The following is a 19,782-nucleotide window of genomic DNA, read 5'->3' on the forward strand; positions in this document are numbered from 1 at the left end:
TGAGAAGACAGATCTTAAGCAATTAACCAAAGAAATGGATCACTGCGTCCTGTAAAAAGTGCTATAAGGTGAACAAGATCTATAGTCTTGCTACTCAAAGAATAGTCCATGGACCAGCAGCAGCAGCAGCATCACCTGGGAGCTTGTTAGCAATGCTTAGTATCTACCTAAAAACTACTGAACTAGGATATGCATGTTAACAAGATCCCTGGGGGGAATTTACATGCGTATTAAATTTGAAAAGCACTGATCTAGAGCGAGAGAAAACAACAGGTGGACCTGAGCTCATCTTGGGGTTTGGGGAAGGGTTCCCTGAAGAAATGGCCTCTGGTTAGGCTGGAGAGGTAGGCAAGGGCTGGATAGCTCAAGACCTTGTGGGCCATTTAGAGTACTGTCACCTCTTCCTAAGAGCAACTCAAAAGGGTTCAAAGGTTAGATTAGTCAGTCCAAGCAGCCGTAACCAAATACCACGCAGACTGGTAGCTTAAACAACATAAATTAATTTTTTCACTGTACTAAAGGCTGAAAGTCTGAAATCAGCGTGCCAGCATGGTTGGGTTCTGCTGAGAGCTCTGACAGCCTTCTTGTTGTGTCCTCAGTTGGCTGAAAGAGAGAGAGAGAGAGAGAGCAGAAAGATCTTTCTCTTCTGGCTTTTCTTATGAGGACACTAATCCCATGATGTGAGCCCCACCCTCATGACATAAGTGAAAGAAAGTGTTAGTTGCTCAGTGGTATCCGACTCTTTGAGATCCCCTAGACTGCAGCCAGCCACACCCCTCTGTTCATGGAATTCTCCAGGCAAGAATACTAGAGTGGTTTGCCATTCCCTTCTCCAGGGGATCTTCCAGATCCAGGGATTGAGCCTGGGTCTCCTGCATTGCAGGCAAATTCTTTACTGTCTGAGCCACCAAGGAAGACCCATGACCAAATTACCACCCAAAGGTTTCATCAGCAAATGCCATCAAGCTGGGGCTTAGGGCTTCAACATATGAATTTCGGGGGTGGGGACACAGTTCAGTGCGTAGTAAAGTTTTTTAAGCAAAGGAATATGGAATAATCAGAATTCCATTTTTAAATTCTTATTCTGCTGCTGTTGCTGCTAAGTCGCTTCAGTCGTGTCTGACTCTGTGCGACCCCATAGATGGCAGCCCACCAGGCTCCCCCATCCCTGGGATTCTCCAGGCAAGAACACTGGAGTGGGTTTGCCATTTCCTTCTCCAATGCATGAAAGTGAAAAGTGAAAATGAAGTTGCTCAGTCGTGTCCGACTCTTAGCGACCCCATGGACTGCAGCCTACCAGGCTCCTCCATCCATGGGATTTTCCAGGCAAGAGTACTGGAGTGGGGTTCCATTGCCTTCTCCGAAATTCTTATTCTAGCTGATGTGAGTCAAAGGGATTGAAGGGATTAAGAATATATGCAGGATACCCACTAAGAGGCTATTCCACTAGTCATGATGAAGAACACTGAGAGTTGGGACAAAGTTGCACTGGTGGAGATGGAGCAGAGTGAAACATTTCACAACATTTAGGTGCTGAACTTGACAATTAAGCTGAAGCTCCAATCCTTTGGCCACTTGATGCGAAGAACTGACTCATCGGCAAAGACCCTGATGCTGGGAAAGCTTGAAGGCAGGAGGAGAAGGGGGCAACAGAGGATGAGATGGTTGGATGGCATCACCGACTCAATGGACATGGGTTTGAGCAAGCTCCGGGAGTTGGTGATGGACAGGGAAGCCTGGAGTGCTGCAGTCCATGGGGTCGCAAAGAGTCGGACATGACTGAGCAACTGAACTGACTTACTGAAACTTGACAAGCTTTGATGATAGATTTCATATAATGGTTGGGGAGAGGAGGGTCAAGAATGACTGCCAGATTCTTGGCTGGTGCAATTGTATGGACATGATATCAAATCTTGAGATACTAGTCATGAAGTCAGCAAGTTTGTGCATGGCGTCTTGCTACATGCAATGAACATATAGAAATTAAGATAAGAAGAACCGTCACTTAGTGTTAATCATGTGCCAGCCACAGTATAGACACTTTACATACAGTAAAATTAATATACTATCAAGCCAAGCTTTCTGAGATGGAAAGGTCAGCTCATCACTAAGGATTTAATGGTCTGGTATAGCAACAGCGCAGACTGCTTTTACAGGAGAACATCAGAGAAGACAATGTGAGCAGGGAAACCATCAGAGAAGAAAGAGGATTCAAGCAGAGGCCTAAAGGTTGGGGGAGATTTTGTTGAGTGAAGCTCTGGGGAGTCAGGTCTGTAGATGGGTTTTAGGAGCCATGGAGACTCAGGCATGACGCCACCAGAAAGTACTTAGAAAAACAGCTCAGAAAAAGTTGGGTGGAAAGGGAGGGCCCAGATTACGAAGGACCTTGAAAGTCAGTCATTCGGATTTTATAGAGAGAAGACTTGACTATGAAAGGAACATGACACCACATGACTTTGGAAAACCTGTCTGGCAACTGGGGAATGTGAACATGGGCAGGCTTGAATCTCAGAAGCTAGCTTATTAGCATTTGTATTAGCTGGGTAATAGGTCAGAGTTGTGAACTAGCTAGAAAGAAAAAAATCAACCAGATTTAGTTTCACTGAATGAAAATAGAAGAATGAGTCAAAGAAGACTAAACTTTGAGGATTGCAATCAAGGGAAAGATAGTTTTAAAGTCATAATCAGAGGGGGGTCAGGAGGGGGATATCCATAAACCTGTGATATTCCATTTACATGCAGCATGATAACTAAGGATATTTAAAAATAGTGGTTTACCTGTTCAACCACAGAGATCATTTAAATTTCTAGAAAAATTATAGTAGATGATAGCCTGCAAGTTATGTATATGATGGATTTACACTGGAATGAAACGATAAGTATAAGATTCGAAGGGAATAAAGTACGGTATTCTATTAAAAGAAACAACCTACAAACCATTATGAAATATTGTGATTTTTAAATGAAATTGATAAAATCAAAAGAAACCATTACATTGCACTCCATCTGTCACTTCATTACAGATGCAGCGAACAATCACTTATAAACAATAGCGCCAAGGATTCAACCTTTCAGACTTTGTTCCTGCCTTGGTCTAGCTTTGTAATCATGGGGCTTTGTTCCTGCCTTGGTCTAGCTTTGTAATCATAACACAAGTTTTCCCCCAAAATTCAAAATGTTGTGTTTAGTGGAAGGAAAATGTGTGCTTTTCGTGTTTTCTAAACACCACATATATATATATATATATATATATATATATATATATATATATATAAACAGAGTAACATTGACTGGGGAAGATAAATAAACTTTACTAACCTTTCTGTTCCTTTTTTGCTTTATCTCAGGGAACTTCAGCACCTCCACATTATCCTTTGTGGGGTTGCACCTGATGGCGCCCCTAGGATCACGTGACAAGTGTTTTCAACAGTAAACATCCTCTGGTTAATGGTTGCTTCATTAATGACGATCTGGACCAGTGCACGGTATTTGTCAAGTGGTGAGGAACCTTAGAGTCAGGTGACGGCACACCTAATCCTCTCGGGGGGGGCCTGCCAAGGGTGAAGCAGAGATATCAATTCCATTGTTCAGAATTCCTTAATTGAAGGTCCCCAGGAGCCTGAAAACTTGGAGAAAAGGTATATGAGCTCCAGTAAGTAACCACGGCCATAACAGATGTTATACAGGAAAACTGTGTTCGGGACACAAGCCTGTTTTGACTTTGACTATGCACTTGGGTTAACACGTTCCTCACTAGTGAAAACCAGATGCAAATGTTTTGCAAGGTGTATTCATTTCCATGGCAGACATGGAATTGTTTGCCTTTAAAGATAGACAGATAGACAGACAGACAGACAGACAGACAGACAGACAGACAGACAGACAGACAGATAGATAGATAGATAGATAGATAGATAGATAGATAGATAGATGGACAGATAGATAGATAGATAGATGCTTTGTCCAATGGGATAACGACTTCACTTTAATGGACAACCTGGAGGTCTCCTGAATCTGCCCGAGTTTTGTGTTTTCCAAAGTATTGACAGTGCCACCGCGGGCTCTGGGCTGGCTAGGCTTAAAGGGTGTTCTCGGGGAGCTACCCCCTCTCTCTGCTCTGCCAATGATGTGCCACTTTGTCTGGGGGCTCTGACTGCTTTCTTCCGAGAGGGAAATTCCTCTTTCTTCAGTATGGATGCACTGTTTTCACACACCGCAAGTGCTGTGTTGCTGTGTCAGTCATCCTATGAGGGCCCGGTTCAGACGAGCAGCGCTGACGAGCTGGCTGGCGATTGGCTGCCCGCGGCGGGGAGGGATTTGTCGGAAGGAAGGGCTGCAGCTTACAGCAACAGAGTTTAGACTGTCTTTGCTTCATCATCTGAAGGCAAAATTTTCCAGATACGGCAGACGGCTCCCAGAGTACAATAAGCAGGGAATGAGAACTATTTACATGGAAATTTCTTCCTCAGGATGCAGCGAAGAAACCGCGGCCGCTTGATTCTACCAGATGTTCCTGGGGTTACTGTAACAGAGAAGGAGAGACAGAGCTAAACAAGGTAGGGAAATCGTCCCCCCGCCTTTCCTTTTTTTTTTCCCCTGAATGTTTGAAGAGTTTGCTGCAGTGTGCTGCATTCCGTGTGTGTTGCTTCAGGAAGCCAGGGAAACCGGGTTCCACTAATTCAAATGAAATCCTTGCAGGGGGGGACCCTGGAGTTTTACGTAACGTTTTGATTTGAAAAAAAAAAAAAGAAGAAATGGCCAAGCGTGAATCTCTGCCGCCTGTTTGGGGTGAAGCATAAAACGAGTTTTTATTTCAAAGAATAGGACCATTGATTACTCAACAGAAACCATTTGAATTCTTGGGGGCCTTCTTCTTTTCTGGTTCTAGAAAAAAATTTTTTCAGACTGCCATAGTTAGCTCCCGAATAAATAAAGTTTGCGTTGATCCTAAGATTTGAAAACAGACTCGTGATTAAGGGGGGGCGAAAAAAACTTCCTGGTAAATAATTATCGATGAAATATTTTTTAAAGAAAAAATACATCGACTTATGGGATATTAGGGACCTACCTAGCTCTCCAATGCCATGGCTTTTAATTGAGTTTCAAAAGCACATTTTAACAAGCCAGCTAGAGGTAGCTTTCTGACAAGTTTTCGATACTGTAGTTCAATGTTTACATTTCTTTTTCTGGCGTGTCTGAGCCTTTGTTTCCAGCTTAAAAGTGGAACCATTATATTCAAAAGTAAAGCTGGGTTAATAATGCTTACTGCAATTATCTGATCTTTATGCATTTTTAATGAGAACACACAGCCAGCAGAATAATTTAATGAGGGCAGGCTAGCTTTTTAAAGCTGTGTTTTCACTGTGCCGAACCATATCAACTTTCTTGCCGAGAAGCAGCAGTGAGAAATGATGGAGAAGATTTATTTTTAACACACTTGGCCCAAGAGAAGGAAAGGATATATTTGTTAAAGAATTCTTTCTGCCCTTTTCCGTTTTAAATTTCTGCCAGGCATGAGGAAACTGTGCTTTTTTGTTAGGCCTCGGAAGCATATGTTTACAATAAATGTGTAACATTTTTAGAATAGTTAGCAAGCACTGAAGCGAAGGAAAAAAAAAAATTGACTAGCCTAACCACTACCATGGTGAATGTTCTTCAAGAAACACCACTGGCCTTTGAAAAAGACAAAGGTTAAGTGGAAAGATATTTGTTGATTGAGTAATATGTGCATTGTGAGGATAATAAAGTAAAAATAATAATAATAATAATAAAGAGGGTCTTAGAGCCTCTAAATAAGATGAAGTTTCTTCAGCCAGCTTGTCTGAGCAGTGGAAGTCCTCATTTAAATAAGGGCAATGCCACGTAGATTCTTCTAGACCCACTGTTTTTACTTTCAAGGAGAAGTGCAGGACACTCGCCCAGAACTTCTGACGTCATCTCCCAACTATTTTCTGCTGTGTGTTCTTTTATTCAAGCTCGTGGAGAGGAATATTTCTTTATGTCCTGGCTAGGAACGTTCGGACTCTTCCTTGGCAGGTCTTGAGTTATGTCTTCATTTTCCCATCCTTTCTAAAACCCGAGCCGATTCTCCAGCAGAAATAGGGCATCTTCTCCTACCTGCCTCCTCACGTCGGGCAGGTCGTTTATCTGCAGGGCTCTGGCTGTGGCGGGGAGTAGACTGGCTCTGCTTCAGGCCTCGGTCCCCTCAGCGCAGTCTGTCTCTTGGCACCTGGGCGGACATCACCACCCAGGGGCCCCGTTGCCAGCTTCCCCCGGGGCCACTCTTTAGGACCCAGGCCATGCCACCAAGTTCACGGCTGGCAGTGATGGTGGGAACAGCTCCTCTGGTAGAAAGATCACCATGCCCTAGTGTCAATGGACCCAGGGAAGGGCAGTCCGGCACAGCAGGCTCTTCGCCCCGTGTCACAAGTGGCAGCCTTGGTCACAGCGATCCAGGGACAGTTAGTTTTTAATAGGGAGCCTTTCGGGGAAAGAATTTCCATCAGAACAGCCTGGAGTTCTGAGGAGTTCCCGGCCCTAGTTTGCACCCTCTTTAGGACTGCTTGGGTTGTGTAGCCTCGAACAAGCACCATCTCAGTTTTTTCTCTCCCTTAATAGAACTGATTAATACTTGCTTCACTTTCCTTTATACTTCTAGCATTTTGAGAGACCTTGACCTTGCATCAAAAAAAAAAAAAAAAAGTTGTTTGTCTCTTGACACAGTGAGCTAGTTAAAAGGGATGAAACCACCCTATGAATGAAACTGGAAAATGCCTTACGGTGTTAAGATACATAGTCATGGATCCAGAACCCTTCACTCTACGTCATGTTCACGTAAATTTTCTAGGGATATTCATCCTCAGACCACGACATACGATTTCCAAGAAAATCAGAGCGTCGCTTGTGTGCGTGTTCTCCTTTGATCTTGTGCAATATTACTAGAAGCTATGCAAACCAGATCCTTTCAGACACAGGCCTTGTAGTACCCAAAGCATTTAGTGCTCTTTTTGCTTTGACTTGGGTATGAAATGTGTGCAAGTGGAGTGAGTAAGAGAGAAAATGAGAGGAGGGGAGAAAAATACGCTTGTGAAATCTACTGGTTGTGTAGCGTCCCTGGTTAACAGCCTGCCTTCTGCCTGCTAGTTGTTTTAATTTGCTGTTGCTATGGTAAAAACAAATCAATATCACATGGCTACCAGCCAGTCCCGCTCGGGGCGTGCCATAGAGACTCGAGATCAGGTACTCACGATTCCAAGCAAGAACTGGGAGAAGAGAGAGGTTTTAGGTATTGGGTTGAAGAGAATTCCTTATGGGGGACCGATGAGGCTCATGCTTGAGTGTATTCTCTTCCTTTCTTCCTGCTGATAACAAGAAAAGATGGGTATTGTATGTCAACTAGACTAAAAAAAAAAAATGGGAAGACGTACTGGTTTGTTTACATTTTCCAAAATGACAAAACATATCATCAACATAGAAGGAGGTGGCTCCCATGGGAAGTGGTAAAGGATGCTGATTACTGAAGAGGTGGGACGCCTGCAGGGCATGTTGGTTTTAAAAACAGAGTTTGGGGTCTTGAGAAGCTCCAGGTACAGTGCAGAAGAGCTGGTGGGTCACAAGCCATTGCGGTTGTCGTATCAGGCAGAGAAATCTGCCTTCTTTGGGGAGCAGGTGGGCGGGTTTGTGTGGGTGAGGGGTGTTGTGGAAAGGTGGGAGGTGGGAGGCACCAATGTCAGCCTATAGCAAAGTACCCAGAAAGCTGGATGTCCAACATCAGGCCAGATGAGCGCAGAGCTTGGGGGCAGAGCAGCACAGGGGCCCGAACACCGACCTCTTGTAAAACCTGCCTGAGCCCAACCTGGAGGCCCAGCAAAGAAAGAGAAGTGGCTGTGAAGGGACGTAAAGATGTAACATGCCCCGGCATCCTTTCTGAAATGAACCAGGTGGGCACAGATGTGCACCTGTGGAACGGGAAACTTGATACTTCATGCTCTGCTTTCTTGCAGAAGAAGGAGGCAGGAAGACTTAGTGGGGCTTTGTAAATTAGTTGCAGTACTGTTTTTTTCCTCCAGTATTGTTACTCAATGTAGTTGTTTCTTTTGTTTGTTTTTTGTTGGATTTTTTTTTTTTTTTAATGTGCAAACGGTTACTTGTGGCTGTGATGATATTCATGATGAGAAGCCCAGGGTGGCGTCATGGCTGGTTTACGTCAGGCGTGTGCCTCCATAGCTCAGCATTGTTGAGCAGAAGCTGGGCCCGGCTCTGTTGCTGAGAGTGAACACAGATGTGAAAGAAACCAGAGGGTTTCTTCTGCGAGCAGGAGCCACGTTGCTGATGGTAAAGATTTTGGCTGGCTTGCTCCCTTCAATGTGGCAGAAATGCTTGATAATAAAAATGGACCCACCGATGTTCCCTTAGTACACAGACAAAGAATGCATTGTCTCCGAGATCCTGGGTCGGTTTGTTCCATCAATCAGTCAACAAGTGTTTATTAAACACCTCTTGGCTCCTCTGGCTTTTGCTGTTTCGTTAGAACAAGTCAATTACCTAATACCTGCCTCTGAGTAGGTGCAAAATACAGGACAGAAAGAAGCGATGCAAAATTGTAAGTTTCAAAGACTTTAATAATAACTTTATTGGGTAATGTTAATTTCACATTGTTAACCATCAGACGTTAATTGTAGGTTTTGAGACAGTTTGGGTCTTTGGGGGAGGATTAAGAGAAGAAATTTTGAGTTTTAAATATCTATCTGTAATTTCTTCACTTCTGCTGTATTTCTCAGAATAATATTGTTTAAATAACACATAATAATGTAAGATGAGGAACAGGCATACAAGAATGCTGCCATCCAAATCCAAAATACTAGGCCACTGAGAGCAATCGCCTGAGTCTCAGCAAGCTGAGAGTCAGCCCCAAAACGACTGGGGAACATGGGCTCATCATCTGAAAGCCTCAACCGTCAATCAACCAGAGGAAATCCTAGCCCCTCTCCCACACTTCTGAGCCTCAGGGTGGCTGAGATCTCACTGTCCCCATACCAGCCAGGAAACCTGATTCCTGACCCTGGAGAGTTAAAATTCCATAACCCCTACCCTGTCCTTTTAAAAAAAAAACACAGGTACTTAAAAAAAAAATCAATTTCCTTTTTAAACACAAAATTTTGGTTTTCTTTTGTTTTTCACCCTAACATCAAAATTAATGTGAATTCTCTGGGCACTGACAAGCTGTGAGGGAAGGAACCCAGTTTGGGAAGAGCTAGAAGAAGAGAGTGTAAGTGAGCCTCAAGAATTCTTTTTAGCAGTGGGTCCTGGCAGGCACATCGGCAGGTTCCAAGGTCTAGGAGCATCGAGGCAAGCTGGATGCCACAGAAAATCTTTGGGGCAGTAAAAGTGGAAGTTGCTCAGTGATGTCTGACTCTTTGCGACCCCATGGGATTCTCCAGACCAGAATACTCAAGTGGGGAGCCTTTCCCTTCTCCAGGGGATCTTCCCAGCCCAGGGATCCAACCCAGGCCTCCCACATTGCAGCGGATTCTTTACCAGCTGAGCCACAAGGAAGGTCCAAGAATACCGGAGTGGGTAGCCTATCCCTTCTCCAGCGGATCTTCCCGACCCCAGGAATCGAACCAGGGTCTCCTGCATTGCAGGTGGATTTTTACCAACTCAGCCACCTCAGAGGACAGCAGGAAGAATCAGGAGACACCAAAGAGAGTGCAGGTCCAGGGGCCTGAGCAGCATGCAGCCCATCCTCACTGGGAAACAAGACATTTACAAACAAGATAAAAATAGTTCTCAGTCCCTCAGTCGTGTCTGACTCTTTGCAACCCCATTGACTGTAGCCTACCAGGCTCCTCTGACCATGGGATTTCCCAGGCAAGAGGATTGAAATGGGTTGCCATTTCCTTCTCTAGGGGAATCTTCCCGATCCAGGGATCAAACCTGCATCTCCTGCCTCTCCTGCATTGGATTCTTTAGCACTGAGCCACACAGATCAGCACGCAGATACCTTCAGAAGAATGGTTAGCCTATGTACACTTCCGTACCTTCTACGAAGGTCTTTCACAGACTTTATCTCAATTGACAGTTCAAATCTAGGTTTAGAAACTGGGAGCCTAAAATTAGAGCACTCCTGTAGGGACATGCTAGGTAAAGCTTCTGGCAGAGATGAGTTATAAACCAGATTTTTAAAAATTTTATTCAGTGATTTTTTTTTTCAGTGCTTAATTGATGTGAATTTTGAAGAACAGGAAAAACTTACAAGTGCCCCTGGAACGTGTGTGCACGTCTCTTTCTCCTGTCCTCAGATGCTTTCACAGACAAGGGCATTTATAACTAGTACAGTAGGCAGCCAGGTGTGGCCACGGAACAGGAGGGGCGGATGGCTGGCTTCGTTTATCCAGCTCTGACTGCTCAGAAGGCATCAGGGAAAAAAACCCTACCCTGGCTGCACGCCCCAACCCAGCCACACAGTAGCAGCGCAAGCCTGGCTATGACTGGCAGGAAGGTGTTCTAGAACATAAAATTCACAAAATCGTTGTAAATGGCTTACAGGTCAGGGAAGAACCAAAGTCAGCAATGAAACCAAAATTCAAAGTATTCCATTTTCCTATGAGAACATCTCGTTGAGTTCTCTTAAGCCTGTTAGAGGGGTGGGGGCAGAAATTAATATTTTAGTGGCAAGTGTTATAAGCTGTTTTACACACATATCTTGGGTATTTTGAACCTTAAAGGAAGTCCACGGATTAATGTTATCCCCACAAAGTTAGGGCTTCCCAGGTGGCACCAGTAAGAACCCACCTGCCAATGCAGGAGACCTAAGAGATGTGTATTTGGTCCCTGGGCTGGGAAGATTCCCTGGAGGAGGAAATGGCAACCCACCCAGTATTCTTGCCTGGAGAATCCCCATGGACAGAGGAGCCTGGCATGCTACAGTCCACGGTGCCGCAGAGTCAGACACAGCTCAAGTGATTTGGCACGCGCGCATGAACTACAAAGTTAACGCTGACCAGTAGAAGTTCCGAAAGGTTCTGTAACATACCAGTGATCCCACAGCTAGTATTTGGTGGAGCCAAGATTTAAACTCAGACCCGATCGTACCTCCGAGTCCTATAGAGAGAGAGCACTGTATTTTTTCATCTGAGCAGTTAAGATTGAGAAGATAAACATAATTTGCAAAAAGAAATGAAAGCTCAAGGTGAAAGAAGGTTTATTATTTTAGAAATCTCAGATATAGTTTACATAGTTTACATTATGATACCTAAATACTGGGTATGATAACACTAGCAGCATCTTACGTCATGTATCATTTCTGTTTTTATGCTTGTCGTATCTTTTAATGGCCTTTTGTCCCCTTTTGTCCCCATCTTATAAATTAAAAACCGAATTTGAGTTTTCAGTTAATTGAGGTTAAGCTATGTGTTAAAAATCTCACTAACCAAAAAATGGAAAAGTTGATCCTCAAAACTATGGGGATCTGAGCAAACAATATTTAATGAGATAAAATAGTCTTTAAATGAAATTACACTGCAGTCTGACTTGGAGTTTTCTTGCAGTGGATGTTGTGATGTGGACTAGAGCCCAACCCAAGCAATTTTGGGGAAGATAGTGTGTTTTTAATTAAGATATGGAATTGTTTGCAAAAATCTACAAATTTCTCGCATCTCAGATGCAAGCTCCAATTAATCAACTAAAAAGTATTGGTGATGTATATATCAATGATTTACTACTTATAATTTTAAATTTTCTGGGAGTTCAGAAATGTAGAACTGCTTTGGGGCTGGAGAAGTAGATGATACTTCAAGGAGAAGAGGCTCTGAATAGATGTACTTTGTCTAGATCAGAGTTTCTAAAATGAGATGTCTACTCCCCAAGCCTAGGGTCAGATCATTCACTAGGTGAGGAAAAGAAACAGTTGAACTTAGCATCTTATATATTATTTAGCTCATCCTTTTAAAATGTCCATTTCCATGTATGTTTCATAATGTATGTAACATATTAATATTATTATGCAAGTATAACATTTTTAAAAAGTAAATAACCTTATGATGGTTGTTCCTGCAGAGAAGTATTTTTCTGATGGGGTGGCATGCTTGGATGCTAAGTCGTTTCAGTCCTGTCCGACTCTGTGACCCCATGGACTGTAGCACACCAGGCTCCTCTGTCCATGGAATTCTCCAGGCAAGAATACTGGAATGGGTTGCCATGCCTTCCTCTAGGGGATGTTCCCAACCCAAGGATCGAACCCACGTCTCTTATGTCTCCTGCATTGGCACGTGGGTTCTTTACCACTAGCGCCACCAGTGGGACGTGATCCAAAAAGTTTGGAGTGGGCAGTAGTCAGAATTAGAGGAAGGAAGATTTTCTCAAGGAGGAACAGCTTGGTGTGAGGGCCAGTGTAGAACTGGACTTTGAAGAACAGGGATTAAATACTGGGGAGTAGGGGAAATAAGTTTATTTTTTGACTAATTTTTATTGGAGTGTAGTTGCTTTACCGTGTTGTGTTTCTGCTGTGCAGCAAAGTGAATCAGCTCTGTCTATACATATATGTGAGGAGATCCAGCCAGTCCATCCTGAAGGAGATCAGTCCTGGGTGTTCTTTGGAAGGAATGATGCTAAAGCTGAAACTCCAGTACTTCGGCCACCTCACTCAAAGAGTTGACTCATTGGAAAAGACTCTGATGCTGGGAGGGATTGGGGGCAGGAGGAGAAGGGGACGACAGAGGATGAGATGGCTGGATGGCATCACTGACTCGATGGACGTGAGTCTGAGTGAACTCCGGGAGTTGGTGATGGACAGGGAGGCCTGGCGTGCTGCGATTCATGGGGTCGCAAAGAATCGGACACAACTGAGCAACTGAACTGAACTGAACTGAAACATATATGCACTTTTTTGTAGATTTCCTTCCCATTTAGGTCAACACAGAGCATTGAATAGAGTTCCCTGTGCTACACAGTAGGTTCTCATTAGTTTTCTACTTTTTTAAAAATATAAATTTATTTTAATTGGAGGCTAATAACTAGTTGTCTACTTTATACGTAGTATCAATAATATATATATATATGTCAATCCCAATCTCACAATTCCTCCCACCCTGAAATTAGTTTAGATGGAGTCAGGGAAAATCAGAATATGGAAGAACTAAAGAGCCCTGTGGTGACTCAGATGGTAAAGAATTTACCTGCAAGGCAGGAGACCTGGAAAGGGAATGGCAACCCACTCCAGTATTCTTGCCGGGAGAATTCCATGGACACAGGAACCTGATGGGCTACAGTCCATGGGGTCACAAAGAGTTGGACACAGCTGAGTGACTAACATTTTCACTTTCACTTTTCAAAGAGCCATGTGGAGGAGTTTCATTTTTGTTAACATCACATCTAATGCTTTATAAGGATTGAACTGAGCTTATAAGATCAGGTCAGAGGTTAGAAAATTTATAACAAGTGATGCCACGGGCCAGAAAACTTCTGCAATATTCCAGATGTCATGTGGTAAAGGAGTTGGATTAGAATGGCAGTGGGGGAATGGAGGAGAAAGCGCAAATCTAAAAGGTGTCTTGAAGGAAAAATAGAGACTGGTGAGAGTTTAGAAGAGCCAAAACGACATTGGAGTTTCTGGCAGGAGAAATATCTGTGGGATCCTAACAGCAAATGGGGATAGATGGGAAAGGGGGCTAGTCAGTGGGAATGGGGTCAGGAGAGGGAGAGAGGATGAGTTTTGAGTCCTGACCATGGTGTTTTAGGTAATGATGGGTCACCCAAGTGGGTCATCCATAGACATCTGACAACGTAAAATGGAGAAAAGCTCAGGTACCAGGCTGCAAATGTAAACTAAGACACACCTGTATGGAAGCCATTGTGGAGGCCAGGAGTGCTCACCAGGTCCAGGAAGAAGGGAGCATCAGCGGAGGCAGGCCGATGACCAAGGATGAGCCTTGGGGAGGCTGCCAGGGCCCAGAAGAGAGTAAGAGGTGGCAAAGAACCACGAAAACAAGTACCCACAAAGGAGCAAAACCATCTATCAAAAATGAGTCACCAAGACTGTTCAGCATATGCCTGTTACACACAGCCTCCATGGCTCTCGGCACATTATCCTGCCATAGTTATCCTCTCTGACGTGAGTGCTCAGGCCATGGTCCTCCTGGAGGCAAATATCAGTTCACTGCCATGGTGAGAGTGATAGAACACCAGATGGATACAAAGAATCTCCTGTTATACACACACACACACACACACACACACACACATATATATCATATCTCATATATATCATATATATCATTCTCTGCCATCCTCTTCTCACCCTTGCCTTCGATCTTTCCCAGCATCAGGGTCTTTTCCAATGACTCAGCTCTTCACATTGGGCTGAGATAGTTAGATAGCATCAGCAACTCAATGGACATGAATTTGAGCAAACTCAGGGAGAGAGTGAAGGACAGAGAAGCCTAGCGTGCTGCAGTCGATGGGGTTGCAAAGAGTCATACACTCTTTAGCTTAGTTAGCAACTGAGCAACAAAAGCAACATACACACACACACGCACAAATACTTGAATATTTAAAGAGTGAGTCTTCACTAATAATCAAAAGAAAGCATTTAAAACCAACAATTATCAACATGTATGCATCTGTATCTCAAAATATACATTTTGAGGGTCTAATTGGTTAGGACTGTAATTCCAGAGTGATTGGAGATACCACTGGACACTAGGCTCCCTGTTGTAGAAGACCCAGGGTCCATTCATTCTTAGCTCCAAGGTCTCAGTGAATCAGCCATAAGGACAACTTTGAAGCAAATGAGACGGTACCCACATGCCTACGGTGAGGAAGCCAGAGCAGCACCCCTCAGACCTTCATGTGCACAGCATTTCCTTGGGGATCTAAAGTGAAACGATAGAGTCTGATCCAGTCCATCCAGGGTGGGAATCGAGATTCTGCATGCCTAACAAAGTGCCAGGTGAGGAAGATGACCTTCCTTGCTTGTCCCAAAGGCTCTAGAGCACTTTGCTGGCATAAACGTCGACAGTGGTGGATTTCTGAGTCTGAGACGGTTTTCATGGAGCCTCTGCAGGGCTGAGGGCCAGGACCTGCCTTCTCCACACAGGAGGCCTTTCTAGGCTGCCCAAGCTCAGACTGGAGCTAAGGTTGAGTCTGTCCCACAAGGCTGGCCATGATGCTGCTGTGGCCCAGGCTGTGAAGATGGCCTTTCGGCGTTTCTAGCATCTCTGTGGTCACAGCAGCCGATGTCTGTGGATGGCCCCCGTGCCCGCAATGGCTGTCTCTTTTTTGTGGACACAGACTCTCACCAGTTCCCTAGGAGACTTCTCACCGCCTCCAGGGAAGGCTGGTGTGTCTGTTTACACGTCTGCTCCAGAGATATTTTTTTCCTACCAAATATCCGTGTTCAAAATCAGCCGTAGACTTTTTCCTCTTGATGGTGGTCAGAGCTGGAGCTTGGAGCTCTGACAGCCTCAGTGGATCAGTCTGGGGACCCCTGAGCAGCTCAGCATTTCCCTTAAGATAATGCTGGTTCTTCCTCCAAAGAACAGAAAGAGTATAGAGGAAATGTTATGTGCAATTAACATCACATTTAAAAAATGCTAGTTCTGAAGTTGTGTGCAATGAGTAAAAACATTAAGTGAGATGGCAGCTGTCTTAGGTGGTGGCTTCAGTGAACATCCAGGCCTGACCGTGGACAGTCTGAGGTCTTGTTTCCTGTCCGTCTTTCTTTCCTGCCCTTGAGGGCTTCATTTTTCTGTTTGTTCAGCCTAGGGCCTCCTCTTTCCTGGGCCAGGAGTCCCGCTAACCTGATTTAGCGGAATCTGCCCTGCCCAACTGCCCATTTAGTCCACACACAGATGGCCAGTACTTTTATGCATTTTTAATTTACGCAATAACCTTTTAGGGCCAAAAGGCACCAAGTCTTTATTGAGTTTATTGAGTGCCTACTATATGCCAAGCCCTCTGCTAACAGCTTTATGTGCATCAAGTCAGTTAAACCTTTTTACGAAGAGAATGAAGTCCCAGGAGGCTGAGTTCTTTGCCAAGGTCACACACAAACAAGCGACAGAGCAAGGCCGAGAGTCCAGCTGGCGCGTCTCCAAACACCCAGGCCTTTTCTGACGGCGCTTCCTCGGGGTGGGGGGCGGGTAGCAACAAAAAGGGATTTGCTTTAGAAAAATTTCTCTCACGTTTGCATGAACCGTTAGCAGAATTCACTAAACGGTTAAGTAACAGGCAAACAAGCAAGTCCTGGCAGGCTACTCGGGCATGAGTTCAGCATTAGGCGCGAATTCCTCCTCACGGAGGGCCTGGGAAATCACCCAAGACGCTGGAGCGTCGTCTCCGGGACGCGCTGTCAAGAGCGGCTCTCTTCCTTCAGCCGAGCTTCCGCCGTGTCTGTGTGCGCATGCGCAGAGGAAGACGCTTAAGGAAAGGCCTCGGCCGAGGTGCCCTCTAGACGCTGTCAGTGAATCACGAGCAGTGGCGAGGCCTGTAGAGAAGTGAGATGCTTTGTGTTGTCACGGCTTTACCACTCGCATTTTCTTGTTGTTCAGTCGCCAGGTCGTGCCCGACTCTTTGCGACCCCATGGATGTTCCTCACCATCCCCCGGAGTTCACCCAGGTTCATGTCGCTTGAATCGGTGATGCTCTGAGGACCTGGAAGACCCTTTGCCTGTCCATCAGTGTCTCCGTTCCCAGGCAGGGCTGTTCCACTCACCCGGGTCACCCGTTCTCCAGCAAGGACGCGTGGCCCTCCTCTCTGGCTGCGTCTCCTGACCATCCTCACGTGGCAGGCTCTCCTCTCTTGCTCAGCGGGCTCCTGAGCGGACCCGTGGCCTCTTCTCTCTGCCAAGGTTGTACCTGGCATCCCCACTCAATGGCACACGGAGGCCCCAAGTCTCTGGGGTTCTGGTCACACCTGGCTCTCACCTGGGGGAAAGGGTGGTTTATTTACTGCCTCAGGAAGACCCTCATTTGAACCCTGCAGTATCAGCTTCCTGGCAGCCACCACAAAGACCATCCCCTCAGGAAACAAAACAAACCCTATCTCCAGAGTTTCCCTGTTTCTTTTCTTCAAAGTCCCCTGTTGCAGCTAAGCTGCAATTAAGAGGCAGGATCAAAGGGACTGGCGGCCTCTGGGGCTGTGGGACCCACGCAGAGCTTTGCCCTCTTTTTAACTCTTTGCTTTCTGTGACCTGCTGCTTCCACCGAGTCTTTGTTCCTCTGGGTGCTCAGGTATCGGAAGGCGGAGCGGAAGGGAGACAGGTGAGAGTCGGTGGACCAGCTTTGCACAACTCCCCCGATTTTGAGAACCTCCCAACTGACAGAACCCACAAACGTCAGATGAAAAGCAGTGGGGATGCCCCGTTGGAAGGAGTTGGCGGGATTCCTATCTACCCTCCACCATGGTGCTGCCCGACTGCTGCTTGTCTGTCTCGACAATCACGACCCCGTGATGCGTGCAGACCACAACATTTCATTATAAAATATCTTCCCTGTACTGAAATGCAGTGTGACTCCCCAAGCCCTCCACTGCTCAGGCCGTGTTCAGGCCTTTGGGATGCCCCCAGAGAGTCAAATACCCCGTGAGCAGGCAAGCCCCTTCATGTATTTAAAGACAACAAGCAATCTTCCTCCGATAGGAGCAGTTAGCACCCCCGGTTATTTTCAGGAAATGATACTTTTATTTATGCAACCTAAGACTCGCAGTGTTTCTGGCAGCTTTGTCACACTGGTGACCCTTATCGCTGTTATACTTGAACCTTGAACCAGCTGTAGGAGAGGAAGGGGTGGGGTTCTCCATGTTCCCTCAGGCTCTGTTCAGGCCTGAGTGCAGTGGGGAAAAACTGATGGGTAGGGGCAACATGGGGGAGGGACAGACAGCTTCCCCAGTGGCATGGAATGATTGAAAATTGACTTCCATTCCAATGGGAGGCTTTAGGCACCTGCTGAAATAACAGGCGAGTTCCTGGGTGTTGACCTGCAAAACTACCCATAGAATGATTGATAAATAGATATAGATAAGAGATAGATGATAGATTTAGATTAATATATAGATAATACACTCATATTACTGGAGTGGATTGCCATTTCCTTCTCCAGGGGATCTTCCCAACCCAGGGCTCGAACCCGGGTCTCTCACATTGTAGACAGACGCTTTACCGTCTGAGTCACCGGGGAAGTCCATCTATATAATACATCACATCTATTAATCTAGATGGGGCTTCTCTGGTGGCTCAGACAGTAAAGAATCTGCCTGCAGTGCTGGAGACTGAGGTTCAATCACTGGGTCGGGAAGATCTCCTGGAGAAGAAATGACAACCCACTCCAGTTTTCTTGCCTGGAGAATCCCATGAACAGAGGAGTCTGGTGGGACGCAGTCCATGGGGTCGCAACTGAGCAACCAAGCATGCACGCGCGCGCACGCGCACACACACACACACACTCATCTAGATATAGGTTAATAAAGATACAGATACAGATAGATATAGATTTAGGGTACTATTTATAGATGGATGGTTATAGATATAGATTAATATTTATATACACAGAAGCGATAGGTAGATAAAAATATAGATAAATGTATATACAAATAGCTATAGATATAGATTAATGTATATATATAGATAGATAGATCTAGATTGATTGATAGATGATAGAATGATACATACGCAGTTTGAACACCACACTAAGGCACTTTTCAGAGGTAAAGTACCTGGTTTGGGATTGTGTTTTGCTGTGTTTGTCTTTGGCACAACAGAAAGGTGATCGTTTTAGCAGTAGCTCTGAGCCCTCCCAAGTTTCTCTGCAGCTCTCAGCACAGTCCTTAGCGGCTTAGACACACACTCAGCCTTCAGTAGATGCCAAGGTCACCGAAGGAACTAATTAATCCCAGCTCCCATCAACAGCAGGCTACACTAACCCACCCTCCTTCCTAAAGCAGGAGAAACCGGGAAGGATTTTCTCCCTCTGTTCTGCCCAGGCCTACTCAGGACCGCCCTAAGCAAATAAAGAGAAGGTGGGAGATTGGTAAACCATTTTCCCGATGAACTGACCAGGCTTCATCTAGAGAAAGCCCAAAGAGGGCCTGTTCTAAGACTTTAAAACCTGAGGGGAGATAAGCCAGCCAGTTTTTCTTAGGAAAATTCCCAGGTTGATATTTAACCTGAGGTCCCTGGGTTCCTACTCCATCACAACGTTGCTTTTTTAATTTTTTTTTTTTTAACTACTGGTTTCATTAATGTCCTTTAAACTCAGCCAACCGTCTTTGCCACACTGAAAATTTGCCTTTTTAATTGAAACTGCAAATTTTCCAGCTGTCCATGAGGGAGCATGAAATTTGTTCCCCCTCAGGGTGAAGCTGATGTTGTATAACCCAGACCACACTAAATAATTGATCAGAGAAATTCATTTTGAGGGGAGGGGTGATTTTTGGCTACACCGACGGGCCAACCACTCAAGATGTGAGGCTGGGGAAGGTTGCAATTCAAACATCACGGATTCTCGAGTTAATATCCATCCCCTTAGCCAGATACGTGTTGGGTCTTGAGTTAATTGTTCTGCGGCTGCGGATTTTTATTTGAAGTTCTGATCCTTTACTTTAGTGCAGAAAGTCACCGAGAAGCTCTGACATGGCCCGCATACTTTATCAGGTCATCAGTCCGCGGTCAGTGGGTCCTCCCAGGCTTCCCGAAGCTTCCAGCACAGGACGGGCATCAGCCTGGAGTTAGTTTCCCCTTACACAGTTTGGCAGAACCAGCAAATCCTGGAGTTAGGTTTGTGACACTC

The 19,782-nt window shown here is 45.2% G+C and overlaps 1 protein-coding gene across 3 annotated transcripts in view; it reads left to right on the plus strand.

Moving 5' to 3' along the window:
- The first annotated feature begins 4,391 nt into the window (after positions 1–4,391).
- Positions 4,392–19,782, plus strand: part of MBNL2 (muscleblind like splicing regulator 2) — a 171,435-nt gene continuing 156,044 nt past the window's right edge. For all 3 annotated transcript variants that reach the window (XM_068984450.1, XM_068984449.1, XM_068984451.1), the window contains exon 1: positions 4,392–4,556. The gene's annotated coding sequence lies outside the window, so the exon portion shown is untranslated. The remainder of the gene's footprint in view (positions 4,557–19,782) is intronic.

This window comes from Capricornis sumatraensis, chromosome 12, assembly GCF_032405125.1.
Source record: "Capricornis sumatraensis isolate serow.1 chromosome 12, serow.2, whole genome shotgun sequence".
Classification (NCBI taxonomy): Eukaryota; Metazoa; Chordata; class Mammalia; order Artiodactyla; family Bovidae; genus Capricornis; species Capricornis sumatraensis.